The sequence below is a fragment of the Neolamprologus brichardi genome, chromosome 10, assembly GCF_056152115.1.
Source record: "Neolamprologus brichardi isolate AB-2024 chromosome 10, ASM5615211v1, whole genome shotgun sequence".
NCBI lineage: Eukaryota > Metazoa > Chordata > Actinopteri > Cichliformes > Cichlidae > Neolamprologus > Neolamprologus brichardi.
Genome location: NC_142113.1, coordinates 33,663,970 through 33,674,324, shown reverse-complemented (window position 1 = coordinate 33,674,324; position 10,355 = coordinate 33,663,970). Strand labels below are relative to the sequence as shown.

The window sequence follows — 10,355 nt, the reverse complement described above, 5'->3', positions numbered from 1 at the left end:
GGTCTTTGCTCAACTCGTCTGAGGCGTGTCTCACTAAGCGCTACATGCTAGCTTCCTGCTAACCGAGCTACCCTTTACATACTGTGCTTTAGAAAATAGGATACTCGTTAAAAAAATACTCCGCAGATATTGATAGATAGACGAACACTGCAAATACAATGTTGGAAACGAGAACGGCCTTTGGTGAAGGGGTAAAATACACCATGAATAAAGCCATAGAGTGAATGGCTGCCATGGTTGCAGAACGGCCTGATTTAATGACAAGAAAGGGGAAGAGTGAGGTGAAGTGAACCAAAGCCACAAAACACGGTCAGACAAGGCGGCAACAGGGCAGTGATCTGTCAGTCAGTATGGAGTTGGTGTGTGCTTTGGTGAACAAAAGCTCGAGACCGGTAGCAGGAAGATGGGAGACTCGTGTTTCACTGGAATAGTGGTGAATTAAAACATCCTTTGTTGTGGAAATTTAGGTGTAAACGCATCCATACAGGCGAGACAGAGGCAGACCAGACAGTGAAGAAAACAAGGAAAACATTAGAAATATTAAAACGGAAATATAGGATTAATATAACATACAATTAGGGAAAATGTAAGGAACACAATGTAAATGATATTGTAAAGTCATTAAAACAGCATACTCTGATTAAAAGAAACATGTAATTGGGTATGTCTGTGAAGGTTCTCAGTCATCCAGGTCATTGTAGTCAAAGGAGCTTGCAAAGAAAAGCGTCTGGACTTCTTTAAGTTGCTTGAAGATGTTTCACCTCTCATCCGAGAAGCTTCTTCAGTTCTAAGGTCAAATGGTGGAGAGTCCCAGATATAAACCTAGTGGGAGTTTCCCCCCACAGAGGGACAAAAGGACCCCCTGATGATCCTCTAATCGCCTGATTCTAAAATTCACAAGGAAGCTGTCCCACTCAGACCCATAGTCAGTAGCATAAACTCAGCCACTTATAACATTGCAAAACACCTTGCTACCATCCTTGCACCTCTCGTGGGGAACACCCCACACCACATCAAGAACTCCACCGACTTCACTGACAAGGTCCAGAAACTTACCCTGGATCCAGATGAAACCATAGCGTCCTTTGATGTAGAATCAGAATCAGAATTTATTTGTCACATACAGGTTGCCCCGCAGTAAAATGAGACACCCCCCCCCCCCCCCCGACCTTACACACATAACACAGACATTACATGGGGGGTTACAAGTCGGAGATCGGCAGTTACGGAAAAAAACACTGAAATGTACACACAATGGGAAGGTACAAGAGGAAAAAAAGAGACCCCTACTCATGCTGTGCTTCCATGGTAGGACAGCACGAGAACAGGAAACAAAAAAACTCCTCTGCACAAAAAAAGCACATGAATGTTCACAGCACAACATTATGAAGACATAACAAGCCACAGGGTTGGGTAGGGGGATGGGGAGTAATCCCAGGCAACACAGCAGCCATCCTGCCACTGCGCCGACTCGCCAGCGCGGGCCCAGACCCGCCTCGTGTTCCCAGGAGGTAACAAGCATCGAAGGCGTTGGAAAGGGAAGGGGAGATGAGTGAGTGCTTATCAGTGTAAGTGTGTGTGTGTGCGTGTCCATAGTTCAGCTGAGACTGTGTCCTTCGCCCTATTAGGCTAAGTAAACAGTCCTCCAGCCAATCCAGGTGGCCTTGCATGGGATGGGGAGAATAGTCATCACACAGTCGTTATCAGGGAGTGTTTGTCCGGCTTCAGCCTTGGGCCTGTGCAGCTGGCGCCGTGGTGGTGTCTGCATTTTGATCCCGAATTTGTTGATTTAATTTTATTAATTGAATTGAATTGAATTGAATTGAATTATTTCTCCGATAAGTCAGGGCCATGCCAGCTCCGATCAGCAAGAACCCCGTTATCATGGTTCCGAATAGGTAAATATCTTCAGCGTCCTCGATCGACAGTCCCGCCAGGCACACGAGCCTCCATTTCTGCCACCCATCCATCGTGTAACCGGCAGGGAAAGTCCCTCCGGGGCACTCGGGCTCTCCCGAGCCCAGACTTCTCGTTGAGAAGAGGGTGTCAATAGCATTCAGAGACCAGTTGATCAAATCCATAATTCTCTTTTAGGTTTTAGAGAACGACAGTGAGAGACTGTTCCAGGGAAAAAAAGTAATGCACATGAGACAGACAAGGACACAGAGGCTAAGCAGGGAAGATAAGGGTAAGGAGGAGAGGAGAAAAGTGCGACCGCCTCCGCTGAGAGCCAAACGAGTAGTCTCTCTCTTCACGTGCATACCCACCACGGAGGCAGTGGAGACTGTCAGAAAACGACTACAAGAAGACAGCTCCTTGGAGGACAGGACCAACTTCACACCCGATCAGATCTGCACACTGTTAGGCCTCTGCCTCACCACTACATATTTCAAATACAACGAAGGCTTTCACAGACAAAAACATGGCTGTGCCATGGGCTCCCCCGTGTCACCTTTTGTAGCCAACCTTTACATGGAGGAAGTGGAAAGGAAGGCTCTTGGCTCTTTTAAAGGGAGAGTACCCAACCACTGGTACAGATATGTAGACGACACCTGGGTCAAAATCAAGACACAAGAAGTGGAATCCTTCACTGCGCACATTAACGCTGTGGATAAAAAAATCAAGTTCACCAGGGAAGACACAAAGGATGACTGTTTGCCTTTCCTGGACTGCGCTGTGCACATTGAAGAGAATGGCAACCTCAACATCGAAGTTTACCAGAAGCCCACACACACGGACCAGTACCTCCTCTTTGACTCCCATCACCCTCTGGAACACAAACTTGGAGTAATTAGGACCCTACACCACCGGGCAGAACATGTTCCCTCTAAGCCTGAAGGAAAAAAGAAGGAACACACACATGTAAAGGAAGCACTCAAAACGTGCGGCTATCCTAAATGGGCGTTCTTAAAGTCAGCAAAGAGGCACAGAAAAGAAGATCAGACACCAGCGAGGGAGGATAAGAAGGACAGACGCAACAACATTGTCATCCCCTATGTAGCCGGTGTATCAGGAAAAACTCAGGAGAGTTTTCTCCAAGCATGACATCCCGGTGCATTTCAGACCCAGCAAAACGGTCAGATAAAAACTGGTTCACCCGAAAGACAAAACGCCAAAACACAGACTTAACAATGTGGTGTATGCTGTACAGTGCAGCGAGGAATGCCCAGACCTCTACATTGAAGAGACCAAACAGCCACTTCACAAGCGCATGGCACAGCACAGAAGAGCCACCTCCACAGGAAGAGACTCAGCTGTCCATCTGCATCTTAAGGATAAAGGACACTCTTTCGAGGATGCCAATGTTCACATTTTGGACAGAGAGGACAGATGGTTTGAAAGAGGAGTGAAAGAAGCATCTATGTCCACTGTGAGCGACCATCTTTGAACAGAGGCGGTGGTTTACGACACCAACTCTCTGCCATCTATAATCCAGTTTTGAGTTCCCTCCCCAGACGCCTTAACGCCCACTCACATCCTGGGCCACCTGACCTCAGGAATTCGCATGATAGGGTGGGGCCAGGTTTCACAATGAACTCACCCGAAACCCTGGCTGACTGGGACCCACACCCAGTTTCATACCTCGGCTCATGTGATTAGAGGATCATCAGGGGGTCCTTTGTCCCTCTTTGGGGGGAAACACCCACTGAGTTTAAATCTGGGACTCTCCACCAGTGAACTGAAGAAGCTTCTTGGATGAGAGGTGAAACGTCTTCAAGCAACTTAAAGAAGTCCAGACGCTTTTCTTTGCAAGCTCCTTTGACTTTAAACAATATGGAATCAACTATAGGCTATTAATGTATTACTCCTATACTATAATGTTCAAGTTATAATGTCCCTGGGGCGAGGAGGGGGGTTGTAAGTAAACTGGAAAAAAATAATGCAGACATGTGATAGTCACATGAAAAGGTGTGACTACAGAGCGTATATACACAGCCACAGCCCTCTAACCTATTAATTTCCTGCAGGAGGAGGATGAGCTGAAAAGAGCTTTGTGGATCTTTCTGTTTTAAATGTTGGAATACTTTTTTGTGTTTTATTTCCACTGAAGATGTTAAAAACTGAATTTCTTTATTGAAATGTTACTTGCAAATCTGTATCTGACCAATGTTGCTGCTAACCAGCAGTATCGAGGGGTTTTGGAAAGAGTTTTATTTTCCACTCTGACTACACTGCCATGTTGTTTATTTCTCTTCATTAATGGAATCATGCTTTTTACTTTAAGGAGTAAAGCTTTGTTCTGTGAGACGTCGCGATACATTCTCCTGTATAACCTTCTGTTTGCAGACACAGTACAGATGGCATTGAGTCAGTTATTGTATATTATTGCTGCTTGTAGGATGACACTAACATATCCTGTATGTGGTTTTCTCACCATGCTTGCCAATCTTACAACTGTGGTCTCTCCTGTCACGCTGGCTCTCTGGAGAGATATGTCGCTGTGTGCTACCCACTGAGGCATGCTAGCATCATCACTATCACCAACACAGGTGTGGCCATCATTGTGATTTGGGCCATCGGTTCACTAAATATATTGACTCGAGTTCTTCTGCTGTTAGAGTTTCCTTTTGAAGCCCTTGATAGTCTGCAGATGAAATACTTTTGCTCTGAAATAGCAATGTCTGGTGGGTCTATGTCTGATGATTACAACAAAGCCCTCACATGTGTTCTGTTTATTTCAGCAAGTGTGGCTATCACATGCTCTTATATTGGTGTTATAGTAGCAGCCAGGTCGGCCTCCACAGATAAAGCTTCAGCCCGTAAGGCTTGTAACACACTGCTGCTACATCTGGTGCAGCTGGGTCTCAGTCTTTCTTCAACCATTTATAACCCACTACTCACAGCACTTGCAAGAGTTTTAACAAGGATAGTGTTTGTGCGCATCCAGAATGTTTTTTGTGTTTGTATTTTCATTTTCCCCAAATGTCTGAGTTCACTGATTTATGGTATCAGAGATCAAAGCATCAGAACTGTGCTCATATATTATCTTTGCTGTCGACTGAAATACTCAGTCATACAGCCGAGACCGAAGGCTGTGAAATAGAGAGTTAGTCAGAGTGTACACCACGCTTACAAGCATACAAACCTCAAAGTACCGTACTGCAATTCTGGATAACTCCTTCTGTTACTGACTTGACTTTTGAATTTTTATTGAAAACCATACAGTTGTCAAATGACACAAGTGAGGAATTATTTGCTGCCGTTTACTAAAGGAACATAATTCTTTATAATTCTCTCAAATTATTACATGCTTTGGTAAAACAGGAAAGAGCGTCACATTTGTTTAACCCCGTAATCTGTGTACAGCCACTCTATCTCAAGCACTGCTCAGGCAAAGAAAGTGCAGCAATTTTTAATTAGATGTAATTGGCCTACATTTGTGCTACTTCTAAACCTGCAATTTAGCCTTGGAAAAACTGTAGGTGTCCTAGAGGGTTTTCTTTGCGTTCCAAGTTGTGCAAATAAATTCAGCACTTTGGAAAACTAAAGGTGCTTTGTGTTGGTAAAGTTGTTTTCTGCTATCAGTCTTGAATAATTTGGTGAATTTTCAATCAATAAAAAGTCTTAAGTAGTTTGATCACAGACTTTTTGTATATTGTATGGCATTCACCCCATTACATAAATCGCCTTGAGGTGACCTTTGGGACTTTGTGATATATATATAGCTGTACTTTGCTTTTTTACAGCTGCCAAAATGGCATACCGGCAACATGTGAGCATACCTTAAATAACCCAGCCTTACAGGTCTGCAGTTGAAAGCTTTTATTCAGGCAGCAGTGTGAGGTGAAGGATTCTCTGCAAGATACATGTAGATGTCACCAAACAGGGGCTGGGGGAGAATATGGATCACAAGTCCCCGAAATGTGTAGTTTCTCCTTATATCGTAGCTTTTTTCCATGAACAGATGATCTGAGTGGTCTTGATTCGGGACAGGTGAGATTTTTATTCTACTGGACAGTTCATGTATGAGTCAGTCATGTGACTGAAAACTATGGATTCAAAATTGAAAAACAAAACAAAAACAAACAAACAACGAGAGAAAGGTTGCTGCCATTGGATGAGGTGGAAAATTAAGTTATAATGTGCTAACTTTGCAGGGCTTAACATATGTTCACATTAAATAATGATGGTTTGTCAATGCATGAGATGACTGTTGCTGTAGTTTGGTGCTATATAAAAAAACTTAGTTACATTTACAACATTACAATAATGTTACCTATTAGATTTCAATAATGTATCCACCATCTGAGTTACAGCACAGTCCTTTTCCACAGTTTCCATATCTTCTCTCTCTGCTTATATAAGCTTATATTATGAAATATGTGATGAATAGGACAGAAAATAGAAACTATGAAACTCATTACATGAGTTTTAAAACAATCATTTGTCATTCTCATTTCTTTTTAAGTTCTCCCTGTTACCAAAGAACTTGCTCAAAGGGGGTCATACAGCTGTTGGTCTTTTTATGTTTTCACTATATCATTGTCAGGCCTTTACCTTACAATTTGAATTGCCTTGAGCCAACTGTTGTTGTCATTTGGTACTGCCTAAATAAAACTGAGTGGGGGTGTCCTATCCCAGTCCTCGAGATCTACAATTCTGCAGCTTTAAGATGCATCCCTACTCCAAAACAGCTGAATCAAATTATCTCTTCAGCATGCCATCAAGTTTGGCAAAGGCCTGATAACAAGCCATTCATTTGATTCAGGTGAGTCGGAACAAGGATACATCTAAAAGCTGCAGGAAGGTAGCTCTTGAGGACTGGGATTGGACAACCCTGTCCTATAGAATCTCATTCAAATCACAAAATACACACTCTACTCTTTTTCAAATGAGAACCATGGCCTCAGACCCACAGGTCCCAATTCCTGTTCCAGCTGCTTTACATTGGCTTAAAATTGCCCTAGATAAAACTGGAGGGCATTATTAAGAAAGTCAACAACCCCTGCAAAAAGCAGAGACAAAATCCTGAGGTCGCAAAGCTAAACACCATTTACGCCTGGGCCGGATTCTACACAAGGAAATAATTAACAGAATGACAATCACAACGGGACAGCACTGGCAGATACACACCAGGAATGAATCTGACTTATTGCCAGCAATGCAAACTAAGGTTTCATTGTGGTTCTCTAGGGAGCTAATAACCTAAAACAGCTTTAATACCCAATATTTCCAAAAGACACGCCAAAAGATCCCCTGAGGGATGCAGTAAAATGCATTCTCTGAATCTAAAAGGCTCAGAGAGAAACTCTCTGGTCTCAGCATCTAGACCCAAGACAAAAACCGCATTGTTCCTCCTGAATCTAAGTTTGACAAACAAACAGTGGTGTGGTGGAGACTAGGGGTGGATGATTGATTTATCAATTAAGGAAGGTGCAACTTCACTCACATGGACGACCGAGAAAATGGACTATTCAATGCATACAACCCCCCCACCCCACCCCACCCCCCACAAACACACACACCCTCACCCACAAACACTCTCACACACACGCACACCCTCACAAACACCCTCACACACACGCACACCCTCACAAACACCCTCACACACACGCACACCCACACCCGCACACACACACCCTCACATGCACACCACACCCTCACACACACACACCCTCACACACCCACAAACACTCACACACACCCACCAACACTCACACACACACCCTCACCCACATACACTGTTATGGCCCGTCTAGGCGCGGCCAGACCAAAACATAAAGGGTGATCCATCCCCGTCCAACCCCAAGCAGCACGTCACACACTTAATATTTTTGTGACAGTGATTTATTTACAAAGTGCGTTAAACCAAGCACAAACCGAGCACATCTTAACGTCAGGGTGAACCCAAAGCCAAAACAACAAACAAAAGGGTAACCTATCTCAAGAATAACCAACTTACCTACCCAAAAAGAACTAAACCAAACAACACTCACTTCCCTCCCTCCCTAACAAAAACAGGAGAAAACTGATTAAACGAAAAGGCGGTCCACCCCTACGTGCTCTTACATCGAGTAACATAACACAGTGACACAGTGAATGGTCTGCCAGTCGGGTTGGGCCGAGGATGAATCAAATAGCAGGCGCCGGCGGTCTCCTCTTATCTGCTGCCTCCCGGTCCGCAGCCAATCGGTGCCAGCCATCCACCCGGACGCACCAATCCCGGAGGAGCACCTGGACACTTAAATTTGCATGTGAATAAGATCAGTCGTAACATACACCCTCACATACACACGCACACCCTCACACCCACACGCACACCCCCTCACACACACACACCCCCTCACACACACACCCCCTCACACACATACTCGCTTAAGTCCCATTTGGGGTCGCATATCTCAACTCCCACCCTTTGGGGACACCACTTTCTGTATGGTTTAGAAGCAAGCTGGCAACTCAGTTTTACTCCTCCAAGACCACAGAAATAAAGAAATCACTTAAGATGACTTCACTTCCCTTTTGGGTCTTCAGCAATACACACATACACAAGTTATTTTATGTCAGTTTTGGGGATATTACTTCCCTTAAAGGCAATTCCTTCAAAGTACAATGTAAGGTTAACTACCCAATCTAACAATAATCTAAACAATAATTAAGGTTTCCATTTATCTTGAAGAAATCAAAACTATGTCCAACGTCTCGGTCACAGAACAATTTAAATTTTTGACTGCATTTATTACTACTGTGTTGTTTTGGGAGTTTATATGCACATCATTAATGCAGAGAAACTTGGATAAAAAAAAAATCATCTGTACTATTGAGTGTTTGTTACCAGCAAATTGTAAGGCAAGAACTTTGCTTCCAAATATGTTCACTGGGAAGAAGTCCCTGGTCCCCTGTCTTCATCTTGATCTGTTTTCTTTTTCTATTGTGCTTTTGTTGCCTCCATACCTGAAAGAAGAGACTCAATCTCAATGCTTGAGGAATCCGGATTTTGCAGATCAATTTTTTTTTTTTTACGTTTCAGGCATTTCTCATGATGCTGCTTCAGCTTGGTTAGTCTTGAGTAGATAAACATAAGTTAAATAGGCAAACATTAGACAGTTAACCTAGTTTTTAATATTCCATTTAAACTAAAAAAGAAATTTCTAATTTCAACTATGAATTGTTAACACAGATAATTTGTACACAATTACTAAGGGTTCATTTGATTTGCAGAAACTATCCAAACTTTGAAGCAAACCTATCATAAAAGATTTAATTTAATTATTAATAAACATACTGCTTTAACCTACATTTGAACCAATCAAATTATCCTTTACCTCAGGGCACCAATAAGTACAGTATTAAAGATCTGTGAGTGATAAGACAAACTGTACGATTTTAGAATGGATATCTTAATTTTAGTTTTCACTGATGTTACGAGTACATTTAACATGAATAACAAATAGACAAGAGACAATTGAAAACTGCCAGAAAAGATGACTCTTATGACTTCCGGGGATATTTCTTAAAAAAAAAATAAAATAAAAAAAATTGCACTGTGTTAACCTGAATGAGGATAATCAAAAGGATATACATAAATGAAATTGAATTGAATTGAATTGATATATATATACAGTGATCGTTAACTGATCGTCATTAACGATCAGTGACCATTAGCGGTTTTGTCACTGATCTCAAGGGTAGATTAATACTAAATACAGAAATATACCTCCATTTAAAAATTGCAAAAACATATCCAACTATAGTTATTTGTACACCTGACTCTTATGACTTTTGGGGACGTTTCTAACACAAATACACTCCAATTTAACCTAAATGGGGACATTCAATGGGAAACTTCACTTAGGGAACTGGTAAATACAACGAACTCTGATTATTAAACACATGCATATGTTGAGGTATGTGTAATGATTTGGGGGATGGATTGCTTTTTCTTAGACCTCATTCTGATTGGTATTTGTTTCATATTTTCAAATCTTAGACATAATGAAGGGTTTTACAACATAACTCTTACTTGAGTGTGGTGATCATTGATAAATTGTTCTCCGACTTCATGTATAAATCTATACAGAAAAAGAGACATGATACCATTTTTTTTTTTAAAAATCCCAACTATAGTCATTAGTATGCCATATGCTTATGACTTTTGGGGACGTTTTTAACACAAATACACTCCGCTTTAACCTAAATGGGGACATTCAATGGGAAACTTTCGTTAGGGAACTGGTAAATACAACGAACTCTGATAATGAAACATATGCATATGTTAAGGTATGTGTAATGATTTGGGGGATGGATTTCTTTTTCTTAGTCCTCATTCTGATTGGTATTTGTTCCATATTTCCAAATCTTAGACATAATGAAGGATTTTACAACAACAACCCTTACTTGAGTGGGGTAATCAT

General features: G+C 42.1%; 1 pseudogene; it reads left to right on the top strand.

Annotated features, from left to right (window-relative positions):
* Positions 1 to 4,079: 4,079 nt before the first annotated feature.
* LOC148101022 (odorant receptor 131-2-like) lies at positions 4,080 to 5,044 on the top strand (annotated as a pseudogene).
* The last annotated feature ends 5,311 nt before the right edge of the window (positions 5,045 to 10,355 follow it).